General features: G+C 41.9%; 1 protein-coding gene across 2 annotated transcripts in view; it reads right to left on the bottom strand.

Annotated features, from left to right (window-relative positions):
* LOC149932750 (irregular chiasm C-roughest protein-like) overlaps nt 1-20709 on the bottom strand; it is a 194120-nt gene that overhangs the window by 152296 nt on the left and 21115 nt on the right. For both annotated transcript variants that reach the window (XM_090155787.1, XM_090155791.1), the window contains exon 2: nt 3255-3296. The gene's annotated coding sequence lies outside the window, so the exon portion shown is untranslated. The remainder of the gene's footprint in view (nt 1-3254; nt 3297-20709) is intronic.

The following is a 20709-nucleotide window of genomic DNA, read 5'->3' as shown; positions in this document are numbered from 1 at the left end:
AAAACAAAAGCTTCCGCTAAAAGCCAGCCGTCCATCGACACTCCCTAACGCGACAGTCCCTCCTTTACTCCGAGCTAAAGAGCTCGCGGCTGAGCGACTGTGGGGCGGGCACGTTCAAGGACGAAAACTGGAGGAACTTCCATCAGCGACGCTGCCATGGAAATTTGTAAAGAGTTCGGGCTTATTCAATGACTACGGCAACGACTTCTTTAATCAGGTTGCGGAGAGTTTAGCGCCAAGAACCGCGATCGAGGGAGGGTCGCCCCGATAAGAACCGGGCTTCGTTTCGTCTTAATCGAAAGGAAAGGGGTGAGGCGGAGGCCAAAGAAAGAAAAAGCTCGAGCGAAGTGTAACCCTATTGTTTGGAGTCTTTGGTCGTCGGCCTCCCGCCGTGTTCGACAGAGTCCCCGTACCGCTGTTTACTCGCCACAGTGGCTTCCAAAAGATCCCGGCTCGAGAAATTAGAAAAGCCGGAAGAATAATCGTCGACTATTTCCCCGAGGGCCCGCCTTCCAACTACAGCCTGCCAAAGCGAAAGCGGATTCATCTTTCAGAATGGCCGAGGCCCGCTTTCATTCTAATTCGGTTATTCGAAAGGCAAGAACGAAGAGTGGGATAAAATTAGTAACCGGAATACCAACCCTCCCTCAACGTTGAAGTCTAGACTCGGCGTATTTGAATAGACACTCCGCGCCCGAGACAAGTATATATATAAAGCTTTCAGAGTGAACCTCAATGAGAAAACATTATATCTAACTACGTGCTCAACGCGTTGTTGAACTAAAGTTTAGACAAACTGCTCATTTAGAGCCTCTAGGCTAGTCCGAATTTCTCTAACCATCTACGGGGACGCGCTATGTAGGCGGAGCTCGTTCCTTTCAACTTGGTCCGCCAGTAACGCGTCTCGCTTTCTACAAACATTAGTGAAGTACGACGGGAAAGCTAAGTCGGATCGCCATCGAGCGGTTGGCGTTCGCGCGAAGATAGATTCGAACGATTCAGCCGATATTGCTTTAAAAGCGATCCGATTATAGACTAAAGCGAGGGTCTACCAAACTATACGAGGTTTTGGTAATGGCCTACAAAGATTTTCGCAAACTCGGGTTAAATAGAGCATATCTAAAGGGCCCTCGCTTTTAAAAGGTTTTACCGCCAGAAAGCGGAAGCGTCCGCCTGACGTAAGCCATCATAAGCGGCTATCGTATACCCCCAGGAGTCAATTTCTGAATTCGAAACCGCTTCGCGTCCCTCCCGCTGCTGGCGCCGCTCTTTGGACATTTCCAAAAAGGCATTATGGCTTTCGAGTACCGAATCCGTATAAACCTCGGAGGCATAATATCGTCAATAGTCCCGAAACCCGCGGCGTATTGGGACGTATAACGGGATCGAGCGAGGCTCTTTTCCTCCTCAACCGTACCCAGACGCGCGGACAGTGTGGCGCGAGGACCCTCGAGAGGGTGTTGCTCCAAAATAGTACCTTGGCCATTTCTTTCCTTTCGCTCGGAGAGCGATAGTACTACATCTTTGTTACATTGTCGTCGATAAACCTGTTAAAAACCTTCTCCGTCACACCCATATCGACAGGCTGTCAGCGGTATTGCCGTCGTCGCCAATTCGCTAAGCCCTTTTCCAGGCTCAATCTCGATAGCCCGACCCGAAGGAGGAGTGGAACGGAGAAATTTGAGCTATAAAACATGATTCGAAGGAGGAGAAAATCGTTTTTCGACTGACACAACGCGTGATGGGAGTCTAAATCACCGAAAGGAATTGCAAATCGAATCTTTATCCTTGGAAAAGCGCGTTCTTACGGGCGACCTTGCAGCCGGATGAGAAGAGAAAACACGGATGGTTTGTCGATAGTCCAATTTCTGATCTATTTTCTCCTTCATAAGCTAACTATCGACTTCTCATTAAAAGTATACTTGTAAATACGGAAATGGTGAACTCGTCGGACGCAAGGGATAGAAGCGTCGTTTCCGCGCCGTCAGTCGCCGATCTTAGACTCGGAGAAACGGGATTGTGACAAAATCGAGGCCACGAGAATGAAGGGACTACCAGAAGGATGAGCGAGGAGGGAAAAAGAGGAAATTCGATCTTGGTCTGGAAATCCCCCGTCACTCACGGTCCGCCGACTACTGGAAGCCCCTTGTCCGATTCAGCGACACCTTAGAGCCGTGCAACATATTTACGCGCGCCATTCCCGGTAATCTCGGCCGCCCTATTATTCGCGTCCATCACTCTATACGGAATCTAGTAAGAGACTCAAAATCTGCCCTACGCGTTTAAAGCTTTCTCGAGAAAATAATTACGATATTTAGAGTCTATACGAGAAAGCGGTGGATGTATCCCTGGCTGGTTCTATGTCACCGAGCGGATAAGAATTAAAGTGGTCAATAAAGACGAAATTGGCGGCGAATGCGTTAAACGAAGCAAATCTTAGTTGACTGGCGGGTTCAAAAGCTGGCTGGCTTATTGCGGTGACGCGTGCGGGACCCAAAATGGGTCATCGAAGTTGGCCAGAGCTAAGAAGAGCCGAGACTTAAAGGTATTTCGATCCTACTTCCGAGCTCTTAACGGGGCTGTCGGGATAATTAATCCTGAAAGAGACGCGAGCCGCGCACAATGAACATTTGCGAAAGACCTCCCGGCCCCCTTTTAAGCCGGAATTTCGGGGAAGCTCGCAACCCGTCTCTCTCTTTACCTCTTTCCCGCATCCGCGCACTCTTTAATCGAAGGCGTCGAACGGGCGCAAACTGTACCCTTATTGTACCGTTAGCGTCGCTGTCTTTTAAGAGCCAATAAGCTCCAGATTTCCGAGGACGCGGGGGAGAAAATGCCCCAACACCCTTCGATATTCGGGGCAGAGGCTGGAAGGGCGGCCCTGATCAGCAGCGGCGAACCGAATTCCGGGGCTATTTTCCATCTTATTTGTTCCGGCTAAATGGATTTGAAAGGCACCCTCGGATTTACTCGATTTCCCGTGATTGTTTCCTTAAATTTCGGAGCCTCCAATCCTCAGCTTTCATTAAAGGGAATCAAATTTTCCAATGACTAAATTTTAATGACGAAAACGTATTTCGAAAATCCACACCCTTATTTCGACCAGCGATCTATACCTCGCGAAGATGGGACCGCAAAGTCGAAATTATTCCGAAATTACCCCATTAACGGGCATTAAGAGTGAAATCTATGTACCAGCCAATACGAAAATCACACGCGCGGAGGATAATTTTTAAGAATTCGTTTAATCTTACCTGAATGACTCCGGCTGGAGCGAATTAGCGCCAAGCGCAGACCTGAAAATGGAAAAGAAAAACGATTTAATTAAATTTCTAAAGCAAATCTTACAGATTTAATAATATAATATAGTCAAAACATGAATAAAAGTGTTACTTCAATTCTTTAATATAAATTGACGCGGTTTCTAAAATAGAAAAATATCACGCGCTCTTACTAAAATAAAAACTTGATCTCCCGTATTTTATAGGAAAATCTTTTCTATAAATTATTGGCCTTCTTGATTTAATGTTTCATTTACGTCACCGTCACTTACTTTTACAAGTCTACGAGCGCGCGCTCCAGTCGCGAGGAATAAAGGTTATATAAAACTAACAAAGCTCTGTCTTGTGACGTAAGATAAACATTTATATTTGTATTTTTTCTTCAGTTTATTTTAAAGAAAAATCTATTTAAAATAGATCAAAACAAAAAGTCAAATTGTCCAACCCTTTAACCGAAAATGTTGTTTGTCGCGACGCGACTAATAGCTTCAAAACCAAAATTCCAAGCAAAGAAATAAATTATTTTTGTGAACTATAATATCTATCATTGACGAAGTAGCCGCGTTAATAAACAGGTTTGTAATTGAATTTAAATGAGTAAAACTTGTTTTGGGGCAAATATAAACGAAATCGAGTTTCGGAAGGGAGACCTACAGCTCTCCAGCCAGTTTTTATCTATAAATAATGTACTTTGGCGCGGAAATAGTCTTTTAAGAGTCATCCTTGAATGTTTCATAAGTTCGCGGTTTGACGTGGGCTCATCCGAGTCCTTCGCTCCCGATTTAGCTTTCCCGCGGGGTTTCGCTACCGCTCGAAGACTTCATTGAAGAATAAAATTATCTTAGGCGGTCTTCATCTTTCGTATATAAAGTTTATTCAATGTTTATAGTAAATATTATATAGCTTTATAAGGAAAAGCGAAACCACTTTTACGAACAATAAAAAATCGTCAATTTGGAAAAGTATACGATAAGAAAATAATCTAGCCTATATAGCACAATGGACAACTAAAAGGGATTTTCTCCGTCGTTTTTTTAGGCTCTAAGGAACAAAGTCACGTGGGCAAACACAATCAAGATTTCAGGCCGTTCCGAACGTCTTATTCGCACATCTTTATTTTAGACCATCAAGAAAGGAACTTCCCACTCTCGTTAAATAAATATAGTAGTGCCTGCCAAGGCGAGCTTCACATCGTAGTCAAGGGCGAAGAAGGAGACTTTTCCGCATAGCGCCACCACTTATGCCCAGCCTAATTTCGAAACTCTTTCGAAATCAGTATAAGGGGAGCCTATTGACCTACAGAGGCGGATGGGGGGGGGGGGGGTCGCGTTACACGTCAAGAAATAATGGAAACGATCTTCAAATTGACATTTTGTCAAAAATGTTGTAAAGCAAAATCGAGTGCGCCTACTAAAAAATCAATGAAGTGTCGTTTCAACCTTTCAAAAAGTGAGTGACGTCACATAACACGCGCGTCGAGTTTTGTTGCCGAACTCAAAAATAAAAGAACGTTAGTGCTAAGGCCATTGACGTATATTAAGAAATTAGAATAAATGATACCGGAATTGATATATTTTGTTTGACTATTGAGTTCTCGAGCTGTTTTCGAAGTGGGTTGACGGGGAATCTTATAAAAGCGATTCAATTTAAGCACGAGACAAAGAATAGGTGTACTCATTACTTCGACTGTAGGTTAGTGGAAGTGCAAATTCGAAGAATGGACTCGTCACGCGAACTTAGCAAATAATGGTGGACAAAATCTTTTCCTTTTTGTAACTCAGATTTTGATAGGAAACTCTTTATCAGCGTCGTCCTACGTCTTGTTTGCTAGTTAGTAAGCTTTTGAACGCCGCAAAAGGGTAAATTGAGTTTGCGCAGCGACAGAGTAAACAATAATATATGATCCTCCGGCTTTCAACGACGGGGTCAAAGCTCTTTAACGTTTAATATTTACTAATTTGACGAGAACGGGTAAATCCCAGTTGAGACCGAAGTAGTGGTGAAGAGGACCGGATCAAATTATTGAAACCCGGCCCGGTACGTTTCGGATTAAACTTTAGCCGTTATTCATTCATGTTTTGGCCGGATGCGCTCAGGGAATTACATCGAATTCATTATGTCTTTCCTGACAACAAAAACGGATCGTTAATAAACTTGTAGAATATTCATAGCAAATGAGGACGCTCTGTGTTGATAAATACATAATAATCAGGCTAATACCCAAGGCACCACCTTAGGCCTAAGACATCGAGCGACTTTTAAAGCCATTAATTCAGGTGGCCGGGTTACAACGCGCAGGAAGGTGGTGGAAAGCCCTTCATGTCACGCGAGCCAACAGCTCCCTACACCTAGGAGCAACAAACACAAGGAGAACGCAGCTAGCCTTTAAACACGCTAACGCAGTGTTGCGTACAAATTTCGTTGGACGAACCTTTACGCTGAACGTTTTACGGGCAGGGGGGAAAACAATTTCCGAATTTTCCCCTTCCGACGACAGCAGGCGCTAAAGCATCTAACCAATGAAAACTGTACGCAAGCACGACTTTTGACGGATTGCGTTCACCTCGTGTGGGGTGCTGTGTTTATTGCTCCTAGCCTACACTAACTATTACCGTTAATATAAGCAAACCAGCGCTTATAGTGTATTAATATACTAATGTATATGGACGAATGTACCTCGGTTGAAGTATAATAATCAGTAAAATATGAAAACTCTCCAAATTCGACGAAGGAAGAGCCAGGTGTTGTGGAAAGGATCGGAGAAGGGAATAAGTGTAGAAAGCCGCTCCAGAAGTAAGAGGTTCAAAAATAAGAAGTGATCGGGAAGTAGCCCCCGAAGCACTGGTTTGATCTAAAGTTTCGTCCAAGGATCACCGGCTAGTTCTGTCGAAAGCGGGAGCGGGGTAAAGCGCTCGCCAATCCGAATGCGACGGAATTCTTCGAGCGAGTTTGTCGGCCACTATCGTCGAGTGTACACAAGTGAGTTGTACACACGTTCGTAGTAGTAGGGTTTGAAATAACTGTTCCATCAAAACACTTTTCTCTCTTTTTTTGAGTGAGAGAGGCTTTTTTCTTCCGCACGTTCGTCGGCTCGTCGCTCAGGGGCACGTTTCTTTCCGCAGGACCTTCCATCCCTCTCCGCGTTGGTGAACTTCATCATATTTGGTTTGCGAAATGCAACGAGGATGAGAGGATGAAAGAGAGATAGAGAGCGCTGGTGTTTCATCGTCGTCGGCGGCGAGCCTAACGGTGATAGTAGAGGCGAGGTTTCTTTACTTTAACCCGGCCAGAGAAATGGCGCTTTAAGGAAGAGGAGAATGCGTGCGAGAAAGGCAGTCGAAAGATCCCAACCAGTAGCCAGTCATCGATTACGCCGAAGAGGGGAAGGTTGCCAGCGCCTGAGGGTGCAGTTTCCCCGCTGCACTTTACACCACGGTGCCGGGAAGAGCGCCGTTTTGGTCTCCTCGTGCCTAAATGGACATTGCCAGAAATAAGGCAGCGAGCGCCAAATAGTCGGAGCCACGAGCCGAGACCGAGATAACTGCGCTGGCTCGCATTCCTTTTCCATTCCTTGTCCCTCAGTCCCGCGTCCCCGCCGTACAAAGGCTATTTAATGCTCTAATCTTCGGTATTTGTAAGAGGTCCTTTTTATACCTTTCTTCGGGGCGAGTATTGAGCGACTGAGACCCCCGAGTCTCTTCTCGCTGTCCTCGTGCGCAAAGTGCGCGAGAAGCGAGCGACCACGGACGCGGGGACGAACAAAAACTTGGGAGCTTCGCGGAAAAGCCATACAGGTCGCGTTTACGATACAAATGAATATTCATCGAGTCACGTTCAAAATTTGAAGCGTTGTAACGCCGCTTTACATAATGGAATCTAATATTATTTAAAAATATTTAGAGCCCATCTTTTCGATTAAAACACGCGTCGTTTAAAAGACAGTTCCAATTATTTCCGCCAGTTGCGCTTTTAAAAAGGAATAATCGAGTTCCGAACGGTTGGTCCGTAATTTATTTGTCATTTAATTTCGTATCAAAATTAGTACGAATCTACAAATAGCGGAAATTAGTAAGTTAAAATGAAGTTGGTTGACAACCTTCGCGTCGATCACGGTGAATTATTACAATTTTTGGTCATACTAGCGCAAATTTTATCTTTCGCGTACGTATTCTAATAAAAGTTTTAAAAATATTTGATCTCATTATAATGCACGCTGTCAACACGTCCGAGCAATTTTTCCGAGCGTGTCTTCGACACCGCTAACGAAGCGTGGAGGTTAAAGTTCACATTAAGAAGCCTCTAACACGGACGTAGCCTCGGTTCTAACAGTCAGAAGCGAACGAGTCCAGTCTAACCCAACTGAATCGATTTTCGCGCTCTCCGGAAAAATTCCTTAAAACCGGAAAGATAGGAGCAGAGAAGAAGGAGTGTTCCCAGGGCGGCCCCAGCCGGGGGTCTCCCTCGCCTAGGAATACCACTATTCCAGCTTTTAGAACTGGTAGCGAGGTCGGTCTCGCGCGTCTCTTAAAGACAAATGAATCTAGCGCAAACTGTACCGCTACCCAGTCTTTATAGGCGCTGTAAAGAGATTTACGTTTCTAGTATAGCCGTGGTCGGCTCTTCCGACGCTTCCGTCTCAGGGTCTTATAAAAGGGAAGGCGGGCGCGCGACGCCGAGTCCCTCAGGTCATTCTTTAGGAGCTCGAAACATCTAATCCCGCCCCCGCGTACTTTCTGGCCACGCTGTTTCGTGACATCCTCGAGAACTCATTTTGCCTCCGAGCGAGAGACGAAAGAAATTTCTCTCCAACACATTTTCATTTTCCCAAAAACATATTTGCAAAATTATTATTTCCCGATAAGGAATGAACCTAATATTTCAGTCTCTAAAATTTTACGCGATGGTATTACCTCGTCTCGAAACTAGTAGGCACCTTATCTGACTCTCATTTTTGTCGAAAACGACTCGAATCGCCGCAATTAAATACGTCGTCGTTCAAACAATTCCATCAACTACGTAGATAAGGCTAAAAATAAAAAAATAAATCTGTGTAAAAATGTTTAGCGTACAAAACCACGGAAGCTAATACTAAACTTTGAACTTAACCAAGAGTGTAGAGCAAAAATTTCGAGGGAAAAATTTAAAAATAAGATACGGATTTGAATAAAGAAATATAGTTTTAAATACGGACTTTAACGAGATTGCAAACGGGAAAATATATCTAGCGTTAGAACGAAAACTATTTTAAAATTTAAATGGAAAACCCGATGGCGCAAAATTTGTGAATGTTGGCAAACTTTTAACATTTGGTAGAGTCAAACAACCGGCAGGCCTTTAATTCGGAGATTACGAAATTGGTGAAAACGAGGAACGTGATGATCGGGCACTCTCCCACCAATGGCAAAACCATTAGAGAAGAGGGACATTTTACATTAAGCCGCTCAATTTGGGGCCCACGCGCGTGACTAAAAATCTTTCCTTCCTATTTCAAGGCTGTCGGATGGAAAAAAAAGCGTCAAATTTTTATTTTAAAATACGTAGACGAAGCGAAGGATTTGCGAGCCTTACGGGCGACGGAATCTGAATTATTAGTTATCCGCCGCCGCAGCATCGATCCCCGAAACTTTCTCTAATGACAATTTATTCATAAGAGGAGACGGCGGGCCAGGATCGACTGGCGACAAAGTCATTTCCATCGGAGCACCAAGAACGCGTCGTTGCCGCTTTAATCTCTGGGACATCAACGTAAAAGCATTTTGGAAAACTATCAGTCGCCAAATTCTGTTAAGCTTTCGCGCCGACGACGTTTCGGTGGAAACCTTAGAGTAACGTGACGGCTCCGTTAAAGTCAGGGTCGGGAACTACCCGCCTTTGAGCGCGTTGTTTGGTAACCCTCGACGGGGTGCGGAAAAGGCGGCGCGAATGGGCAATCATCAATGCGGACATTTTTCAATGGTAAGAAATAAGGCTATCAACCCTTTTTCGCGCAATTGCTCTTCGAGACATTCCTTAAATGGTAGCCTCCCTTTGATATTCCTTTTCGGCCCCTTCCGCACTCGAGAAAGATTGGCCATTCCATTTGCATTGAAAGCCGGCAGTTTCTTCGCCTCCTCCCGGAACAAGTCCAAAAGAATGAAAGAAAGACGACGCGTTAAATTCGAGCCAGTTCCAATTCTATAGTTTTAGAAGTAGCTCTCCTTTTCCTTTTCATATGAGTAATGGCCGAAATTATTTAGCGCTTATACCAAGTTCGAAGTGTCTCCGCTAAGTACGCCTCGCTATTTTTATTCATTCGACTTTCGATAACCTTTGACACTGTAGAAAAAAAATGTGTCTTTCGCCATATAGGAACAAATTACGTTAACTTTAATTTCTTTATGTTTTGATTGTTGGGACTAGAAATAAATTAACTGCCAAAAATTTCAGTTATTCATAAAAATTTCGGTTAACTGTTTATTTATAGATATTATTCGAGGTTATAAAATTATTTTATATGCAAAAAAAATAAATTTTTATTTGGATAATTTTCGGTTTTGGATTAAAACCAATTAAACGGATATTTCTTATCCAAACCCCGATTTCTAATTGGGACAAATTTTCCTCTTTGAAAATATCATAATTAAATCGTATACTAAAGCCGCGTTCACACTATTTAGAAACGTTTTGAAACGGTTTCTAAAGATAAAATTTAACATTTTCGGTGTCAACTGTATTTGGAATCCATACCTCTACTTGGAATGCTTATTCTGCCGTATCGCGTATGGTAAGATCACTCTGACGGCTTTGGTCTTGCCTTCGAGATAAAAAATACCCTCTGCGCGTGCGCTCCCCTCTCACGTAGTTGTTTGTTAAGTTAACATAGTGACGTCCAAAAAAACCGTCAGCCACATCGAGACGAAAATCTGCAGCGATAAGCATTCCAAGTCTTTCGAAACCGTTTCAAAACGGTTCCAAAGCGTCTAGTGTGAACGCGGCTTTTAGGAAATGGGCGTTTTAATTGAGATGCCGCGAAAGGTCATTTCACTATAAAAAGGTCAGACAAGTATCTATTTGCGCCAGTCGTCTACTCACCTAAAACGGACTCACGAACGAATCGTATACACGCGGTGGTATTAAAATTCTTCGCAAGGGGCGCTGCGGGCGACATTCAAGACCAAATTACCTCCCAACTCTTAATGAAAACTCCATAATGATAAGCGAAACTAGCGACCAGCGTTGTCTAATCGATAAAAAGAAATAGAACTAGAATCCTAATTATACAGTTCCGTATAGTGTAGATTTTGACGAACTGCAGGGGTAGGCAACCGCAATTTTATCTTATCTTATAAGAAACGTATAAAGAGTACAAAATTGGATGATAAACGTCGGTGAAAAATATTTAGAAATCGTACAACTACTTCGGTGGCCAGACTACGAGCCAAAGGCGTTATTTTTTCGTTGTCCTTCGGAGAAGCCCCGTGTCAGGCGTTAAGCTGTTAGCGGACGATAATACAGTCAACGCACGGCCTAACACGGGTGACAACTTCTAGGCGAATGCTATAAGCACGATTACCCTTCGACTAGTTCGCCCCTGTAAATGTATTTTTTCTGTCTGGGTGACTTGTCAAGCGTGGAAGGGCGCTCGTCCTAAAAGGAACGGGCCAACAACGGCTCTTCCCATTGCCACTCAATCTTATTAGCGAGATAGAGGCGGCTTTGGGTTGGGTCGTCTCCCCGCCCAACCACCCCCGCACCGGCTCTGAGGGAACCAGAGAGAAGGGGGAACCCGCTTTTAGAGGATAGTAGCGGTTACTATCGTTCGCTCGTCGAAGATACCGCCGCTCGTTACAACTTCCTAACATATTACTCCAAGAGCTTCCGTGGAAAAGGATGGGAATACGCTCAGAAGTCGTATCGAGCGCGTAGCCTCACGCATTAAGGATATAAGTTGTCTTCGATTAGGACTATTTGACCCAAACAAAAATATACTGGGCGCTATTCCGATTTAATCCGAGGCGCGCTAATCCCCGAAGGCGAATGCTCCCTCTATTACGCCGGACAATGCGTTTGTGGTCAATTTTTCTCATCCGACTTGTTTCAATTACCGTTCTTTTTACGCTCTCGTTCATTTCTCCACCACAGTCATCGGCCGACGCTCCAGGGTTCAGTTATGAAGGAAGCAGGGTGTGTGGGGCTTCCCGCTCATGCCTAAGAATCGAATCGCGAAATAGGTTTTTTTTTTCAATTTGTTCGTTTCTTATCTGAAACGGGCATATAGTCTATAGAGAGGGAAATTTTACTCTCTATACCCTTCGGTAACAAAATCTACGGGGCGTATATCGTCGGATGTCTCGTAAACTAAGTCTATAGGACGAAGGGTCTTCTCAGGGCGGGGGCGAGTTACGGAATAAAAGAAATCCCGGGTGGCGGATGAGTTGAGGGGATTTCGGGTGCCGCGGAGAAGTAATCTAGCAGGAGGAGGCGGATGAAGATGAGACGGAGGAAGAGGCTTTTCTAAAAAAGGCGGCGGGCGGCGGAGCTAGAATGGAGACGCGTAGGAGGGACACCAGTCTAGGAGGGACACCAGTCTAGGAGGGAAAATTTTCGCGGAAGGCTTTGGGCTTAGTCGCGGGGTCACAACGAAGGGGTCAACTTCTCGGGATTGCTTAAGAATTGCAACTGCAGATGTCCGATTAAGGGACGAAATGGCGGGGAAGCCACCGTTCCGACTAAATGCGGGCATGAGGATGAGGGCAAATCCGGAGATAGAACTCTGATAAGGGTAAGAAAAACTCGCGCCGCATTTATACGAGCGTTAAAGGAATTGCTATAAAGACTTGATCCTCTCGCTTAAAAGTCGACCTCGACAAAATACAACTAGATTCGTACGTAGCGATGGAAGGAAAACCGCAGTCTCCTTCTAAGCCCACCCACAAAGAACGCCTAGAAATAAAATATCGGAAATCGCGTTACGTAATGTTCTTGCAAAATAAAACCAACGAAATAAAACATTTCTTCCGTACTTGTAAGATCAACAATAATTAATATATAAAATATATATAGCAAAGCAAACCCAAAATCCTATCCAAAGATATAAAAATCAATTTCGATACGAGAGGTATTTTGTAAATAACAGACATTATAGAAATGAAAATCAATTTCGATACGAGAGGTATTTGGAAAATAATAGCCATTATATATATATAATGGCTATTATTTTACAAATACCAATTTCTATAGAAATCAAAATCAATTTCGAGACGATTGGTAAAGATCTGATTTCGGCAAACCAATAATTTTGATATTTAAATACAAGACAGCACAGTGATTGAATTTAAACAAAAAACAAATTGTTTCACTTCTAAAAATGTCTAACTATAATATACAGGGTCTTTCAAAAGGTTATGCAAAAATTTGAAGGAATTGTATGTAGGGGGTGAGTTGAAAAGTATGCCTGTTTTTCCCCATTTTCCTACGATGATGTAAAAGAGCGCCTACTAGCCCCTGGAAGTAGGCTGCAACAAGCGCAAAACCAAGCAGCAGAGAAATGCGAACGTTAGGTCAAAAAGGACTTTGTAAACAAATCGAGGTAACCAGCGTAAAAAGGTAAACTTAAACAGTATTTACAGTCCCTGCTGCTTGGTTTTGCGCTGGTTGCAGCCTACTTCCTAATAGGCCATACTTTGAAGCTCTCTGGAGCTCTTTTAACTCATCGTAGACAAATGGAACAAAAAAACAGGCGTACTTCTCAACTCACCCCCTACAACTCCTTAAATATTTTGCATAACCTTTTGAAACACCCTGTATATTAAACCAGTTTTTGCACAATCACGGCTTCATCTTATGGTGAACTCTCATACGCTCTTGATAATGAGTAATTGCGCTTATTTTTTGGGTATATCCTCACTTAAATATTTCTTCATTCTCTTCTTCCGGAGAGAATTTTTAGCGCCATATCTCAGAACAAACATTAATAACGGAGGAAAATAAGAGAAAAGAGAGTGGGGGGTTACCCTTTTTTCCAACCATGCGCGGGTGCCGTTTCAAATCCTGGGCCATTTATTTCAATGTTGGAAATAGCTGGTACTCTTTATAAAGGGCCTGGTAGCGGGCCAGAGAAAGGGGTATAACTTGGCTAAGAACAAAGCCCCTTTCCCACGTTTCGATAGGATTTGTAGAATTCGAAAATCTCGCCCCATTAGTCTTCGGGGAATTGAAAGCGCCAGGCTTTCTCAAATAGAGACCCCCCAACCAACGAAAGACGACGAGCCCGGACAAATATAACGAAGAAGGCCTCCCGTAAAAACTTAAGTAAGAATAGTAAGACTTTTCCCCCTCGGAGACTGGAGACGGTTTGGAGTGCGGCAGCAGTCGAAGTCATATTTAACCCGGGATAGAGACGTTAAGACTAAATCAAGAAGGAATGGTCCCCTAGTATTATTTTCCTTTTTGGGAGTATCCCCTTATTCATTTTGAAATATTTAAGTAAAAATATTGAAAGCGTAAATCGTGCCGGGTGTTCGTAAATATTGGGAAAAGCGTTAGAAAGTTTTAAAATGCTCTCAGACTATTGTTTATTACGTTTTCACAAATTGCCGGAAAAACATTTTCGATCGATACGAACTGTTCAGGCAAAATTATTTACCCAAATTTATACGGGTTGTATTCTCAAAACTTAATAATAGACAGCCTAAAAATTAATTTCTTTCAATTTGGGTAGCAGTTTCGACTCGACACCTCCATTGCGCGTAGCTTTCATTTTTAAAAATTCCGAGTGAAGTTAAAAGCGTATAGAGAAAAGAAATTGCCGATAAGAGCATTTTCGGAGAAAACCTGCAAATCTCTCCCTTTTGTGCGGAATAAGCTTTTTGGGGGGAAACAAAATATATCTAAAACCGGTGAAACAAATGGAGGAAGCGCCGTAAAGAAAGACGCTCCAGATGAAAGATGAGCCTGTTGAAAGAGCGTTTAGAAGAAGAATATGTTTTTACGTCATTTTTCTTAGATAACGTCGACTCTAATAGACTTAAAAACCCTCCTACTCTCCAGGAATGGCTGCCCGGGGGAGGGGAATCGATTTTAAAGTCCCCCCCCTCAAGTATTCGCTCCCCACCCCTACCCCCTTTTTTTAAAGCCGCAACTACCGAATGACTTCCTCTCGCGACGGGAGAAAGATCTACAAAGATACGTTAGAAATAAACCTTAATTGCTACTACTATCGAAGGCGACACGAACCTCGTGCGCGTAAGCTTTTAATTTCATCCGAATTTGATTTCTAAAGAAGGTCTTTCTTACTCGGAAACAGTCGAAATTTTCCAATTCGAATTAAATTCTTCGGACTTCAATCCCTTTTTATTTACTTTAGACGTAATTAGAGCGCGAAGGGAATCCAAGCGTGATTCGGAAGAGGCCAAAGGTCAAGGATGCTGTTTTCCCAATCGGAAATAAAGCCCCCAATTTAATCCAAAGAGCGGCCATATTCTACTATCGAAGATATACCAACTCCGTTCCATTGAACGCGTTCATTTGAAAGATAGTTTTACGATTAAAAAATATACGATGGCGGTTCTTCTTCAAATAAAGAGTTTAATATTAAAGGGGAACGGCCAAGCTTTTCCAAATATGGCCATATTTCCGTATCAAAAGATTAACAAGACGTGCAATATACTAACACGTACCTTTTTTTTTTTGTCTTGAAAAAATAGCTTTTGGCCCAAAAAGTTGAAACGAAAAATAACGCCAGGTGTTTGGGTTTGAATTTTCGCCGCCATCTTAGGGGCTGCCGCCAGCGCCCCTAACCCCGTATGAGCGATTTGCGAACTATCCTAACTTTTAAAATCGCGCAATTTAGGCTTAGGTCTCTTAAAACTGGAACGCACCGCGCGTGCAAAACAAATTTTTCGCGTCTTCAGCAGCGCGCGCTTTTACGTTGTTTTTCTGTCTCACCGACTTCTCACCAGGTGTCACGCTTTTCGATTTCCCGAAATTTCTTTATTTTATTAAAAATTAATCACTCAATATTTTTTGATGCGGTTTTCGCCATAAATTTTAGTTTTTAATGGGCTATAGGGCTATCTAACTGGTTAAAGCTTGACCGTTCCCCTTTAAGAAATATTTTTAAAATTATACCTATATTTTAATATTTAAGTAGATCAAACTTTATACCAATATTTTATAATTTACATATTACGAATAATTATCGCAAAAAATAGATAAAACTCCTGTAGAAATGGATCTTAAAGAGTGAATGAATGATTGAATATTTTGTTTTTGTCTTTGTATACACAAATCTCTTTTATATCAGAGAAGAACCCAATTATTGCGTCCACGAGAGCATTTAAATTAGTATTCAACAAAAACGTCAGTTCATTGCCGGAATGAAATTACTATTACATGTTCAAAAATATTTACAAAAAGCTACATTATTATTTACACTTATTTTTCAATCTTAAAGCACGCCAACGGCCAAGAATTATCTTTGGTATAATTAAATCGGGTCATTCGCTACCCAGAGTGAAGTTCACTATCAGGCGATAATTTCGCGAAGAACGTCTATGTCCAGTTTGACTTTTCGTTTTAGCTCGATTTCGTTTCTTTTCAACCCTCGCCAGCAAATATATAAAAAGAGGCGACTATTTCGTAAAGGATCTTTTTAACGGTCCATTTCTCGTTGATGTTGTTGGGGTTTGAACAAATGCGGATTGTCTTCCGCTCGGACAGCGGCTCGGTTTTTCCCCAGCCAGGAGAGGAGAGAGAGGAAGTAGGGATTGAGAATGAAGGTAGAAGATGCTACGGAGCTAAAAGGAGGGAAATAATTCTCATCCCCCCTTAGTTTTTTGTTCAAAGACGAAGGCTCTCAGCCCTCCTCTCTCTTTCTCTAAACCCAGATATTTATTATCCCTTAACGACGTCCATCGCAACAGAAGTATTGCCGGTCGCTTGGCAGTTAAGCAAAGAGCAGTCAGCCTCGGGCTGCGCTAAAAAAACTAGGAGAGAGAGAGAGAGAGAGAGAGAGAGAGAGAGAGAGAGAGAGAGAGAGAGAGAGAGAGAGAGAGAAACGCGAGCGATGACCGAGCAAGAGCAGTGATGGTTTCTAGCAGCGAAGAAAAATCTTCTCCTCCCAGGCTGGCCTCCTCGCAACAAAAAAATATAGAGAAATAGGACAGTAGGACTAGGCATTCTCAGAGATCAGCCAAGAAAGATAGAGTGGTAGCCAGGGATAAGCGCAGCCGCATTTGTATACACCACGATTTATACTTGGTACCCCCTCGGTCGAAACCATTCTAAGGGTGAAAGGTATAAGAATAAGGTAGAAAGTCAATGATGTCCCGGCACAAGCCATACCTCGCGACATAAACCACGAATAAATCTTTCCCAAAAAGACTATCAGCTTGCAAATATGTTTCACTCTTAAAATTCCTCACCCTCGAATTTACCATAATGCATACGTTGATTTTACGCAACTTCAAAATATTCAAAGTGACGCGAGGTATGATAGGTATCTATTTAACAATATCGACATAGGCGCGTTAATTTTAATGGGGAGAAAATATCAGTTTCATCGCGCTTTTCGTAATTGAAGAAGGAGGGATAAGTCGCGTTGGATCTGTTTACGCTGGGTTTCCCCGAAACAAAAAGGGAGGAAGGGGTATAAAGAAAAAACTTTATATTAATTGCAATTTGCATTAATGACCCAATGAAGCTACCTTGGCTCGGTCATGGAGCAAAAAGGTCGACTGCGCTATATCGATTCAGACGAAACGGGAGACGGCTGATGCGGGGCTTGAAGGAAGTATGGGCACGTACACTCTGTGGGGGTGATCCCGTATGGGCGCGTACACTCTGTGGGGGTGATCCCGTATGGGCGCGTACACTCTGTGGGGGTGATCCCGTATGGGCGCGTACAGTCTGTGGGGGTGATCCCGTATGGGCGCGTACAGCCTTTGGCCTGTTGAAAACGACGGAGCGCGTATTAAAACAGCGAAGAGTGAACTGCGAGAGTAAATGCGCACTGCCGGGAAAAAACAGTTTAGAGAAACTTAGAGCGAAGCTGAGGACGACCCCTCTCGCCGTTCGTCGCCACTTCCTAACTTTCGTTGATAGGGTTGTTTCCAGCACTCTCAGGGTACACAGTTGCGAGAGGCGACGAGGTTAAGAGTGGAACTCGCATTTCAGGAGGTGTAATTAGAATTAACGATCGGAACGGGGGTCTCCGCTAGCTAGGCCTTGTAAACGTAATTATCTAACACGCAGACCGATTAGTGTGGTCAACGGCGTGGCAGAAATAACGGCAGACTGTCACGACACCAACCGAAGGAGCGGAGAACCCCTCATTAGAACTCCCACGATTATTGCTAGAGCTACGGAGATTGAAAACAATACCCGCCTTTGAAATTGTTTTTACTCTATAACCGATCGTATAGAATCGTCAAGATTAACGTCTCTTATAATTACGTTTTACAAGACACGGATTATAAAGGAATATTAGTTTTAAGAAATTGGCAATGAAACTTTGAGGCTCAAAGATCTTCAAAAGATTCGCGATTTCGCGTTAAAAATTAGCATTTTCATTCAAAGTATTCGCGTGTTTTTCAATCTGTATTTTTATCTTTAGCGACAAAATATATAGAAATTTCGCGATAGTAAAAGAAATATTGGAAGGCCCGCAACTTTCTATATCACAACCTCATAAATTCGAGAATCTCTCTTCCTTTGAGGGGAACTTTTGAAAAGGCGGGAACTATATTTCTTTAAATCGAAGCGCAATAATTTATATTAGTTTTTTCCTCAACACTTTCTTCTCTTTTTTAAATTTTATTTGGAAATATTCTGCGGGAAGGAATTTTACGGCTTTTTTCCCACGTTAAGCAAAAACACTTTTTGAAAAGAGTATGGTAAAATAGAAAACATTAGTCAAAGGAAGAGATCAAAATTGAAATAGATGACGTATACCCTCAGAGCGGATGGCTAAAATGTCATTCTCGACGATGGAAAAAAAAATTATTCACAAAAGGGATTCGAATAACCGAAGTCTCTGAGAGTGGTTATATTTCTACGCCTTTCATAACTCCTAGTGAATTCGCAAATTTATTCGACTAAAATGTAATAGAATTTAAATATCTTTTAAAATTAACCGACACTTGACACAAAAACGAAAAATATTAGATTTTTCTTTATAACCAGGCGCTTGGATTTTTGTAATTGAATGTGACTACAGTAATCGATAATTCTATAGCTATATTTGGTACAAGAATATAGTTTTTGCGACTATATACTAACAGATTTGATAGGCCACAAAAGGCTACCAACCCAAAGTAATGAAAGTAAATAGTATATATTTTTTAGGAAAAAGTCCCATTAAAATTATGAAGCTAATATAAACAATTAGAGCTATCTTTTTCAGAGAAACAGGACCAAGAAAAGCAGGCGTCGAAAAGGCACAAAAGGACGAATACAAAATGAGAGGAGAGAATTTAAACTGGGTGGAAAGGGGCGAAGATGAACCTAAAGACAGCCCAAACAGAGCTATCAGGAAAAAAAAATGTCGACGAACAAAAAAAGGAAACGAATAAAAAAATGGGATGAAAACCGCAAACCAATAAGGCGGTGGTCGTACATTTTCTTATGCCCATGACCCTATATAAAGATATATACAAGATCTCTTCCCACCCCCTTTCCGCTTATTGTACCAATCGAGCGCGGGGGGGGGGGGGCGAAGAGGCACGACTGGATTCCCTTTTTTCATCTTCTCTAAAGAAAGCGAGACAGAAAGTGAAAAGGAAAAATACAGAGGAGATAAAGCTCAGAGAGGAGGAGATTTCCGATCGAATCTGCGCCAGTCAGAAAAAAACAGAGGAGAAACGCCAGCAGACCAACTGAAACATTTACCAACGTCGTTTTGGCCCCATTTCTCTACGTCCCAATATCATGGAAAACGACCATTACCCACTCCCCACCTCGATACAATATCGATTCGAAACGGCCATGTTTCAGGTGTACCAAATTTGATGAAATTTTAAATTCAATTTATATTTTTTCATTTCCAAAATATAGTCCTTTATTCTAAGGTTGAAATGTTTCTAGCTAAACCAAAACCAAATTTAGAATTAACCCGAAATGTAATATTACTTTTACTTTTTAAGCGTCATTGTAATAAGATTGAGATATTGGTTTCAAAATAAAAAAAAATATTTTATATTTTTATCAAAATTAATTTAATATTATCAAAAGTCAAAATTTAGGCCAGAGATTCCAACAGTAGACCGGTTTCGCCCCTTTGGGGCTCATCAGTACTGTGTAGGAACTCTGGCTATCCTCGGAAATCTGCCGATATCAGTAAAACTAGTAAACATATAAAACAAAATCAAAACCATATTTAGAAAATCTCAAAATTTTATTTTATACCATTATCAAAATCAATATAATATTGAGAAAACCTCAATTTTAATTTATACCAATATGAAAATAAAATTAATATTCAAAAAAAGTCAAATGGTATTTTATATCCGCATCAAAAGCAATAGTTCTTTTTATAAACTAACGTGGCCTACTTGTTAAAATGTTGCTCTCAAAAACAGTCTCTTACTTTCACAAGCCTACTAGCGCGCGCTACAGTCGCGAGGAATATAGGTTTTTTTAGCGCGCGTGCAAATCGCTCGCGCGCTAAATATACTAATAAAGCCGTGTCTTGTGACGTAAGAGCAACATTTTAACAAGTTGGGCAAGACCACTTTTTATTTTATAAAATCAACTATTTAATCAAGAATGTATTTATTTATACCTAGGGAGAATGTCTATGTCGAGACGGTTCTTAGCCTTTCTCTCAATCCACCCGTTGGTCCCCCCAGTACGCTCCTCCGCTTCAAATAAAACGAATAGTCCCGGTATTTCATTGGCTGCTTAAAATTTACGTCACCTAACGCGATGGAAATGAAACGCCGGTGCCGTTTTGTCTTTCCCCCCGCGCGAGACGGGGGAAAGGCGTTCAACGTGCCCGGCGATTGTCGCAACATAATCATTCTTCCTAAATGTAAATAAATACATGATTTAATATTGAAAAAAAATCTTCAAATGTTATTTTATATCACTATCAAAATCAAATTAATATTGAAAAAACGTCATATTTAATTTTATATCTTTATCAAAAATCAAATTCATATTCAAAGATTGCGAAATTAGAAAAAAAAAGTTATTGAATAATCGGATGAACTTACAAAAGGAAGTCGTGTGATATATATCTGTTGTTATCGAGCTTAATTTATTTATTCCCCACAAAAACGTCACCGAAACGAAAATAAAACACGGATCATTTCTAAATCAAATACATGGCTTGAATAACATACAAAAGGCGTATTGTTTCAGAGTAACCCAGTACCGCTTAACAATATGCCCTGTTTATTGGCGAATATAAAAAGAACGAACGAGGGAAATGGAATATGCCGTGTTTTAT

The sequence above is a fragment of the Leiobunum rupestre genome, chromosome 8 (genome assembly GCF_980474605.1).
Source record: "Leiobunum rupestre chromosome 8, qqLeiRupe1.1.hap1, whole genome shotgun sequence".
Taxonomy (NCBI): Eukaryota; Metazoa; Arthropoda; class Arachnida; order Opiliones; family Sclerosomatidae; genus Leiobunum; species Leiobunum rupestre.
This window is presented reverse-complemented; position numbering and strand designations above follow the sequence as displayed.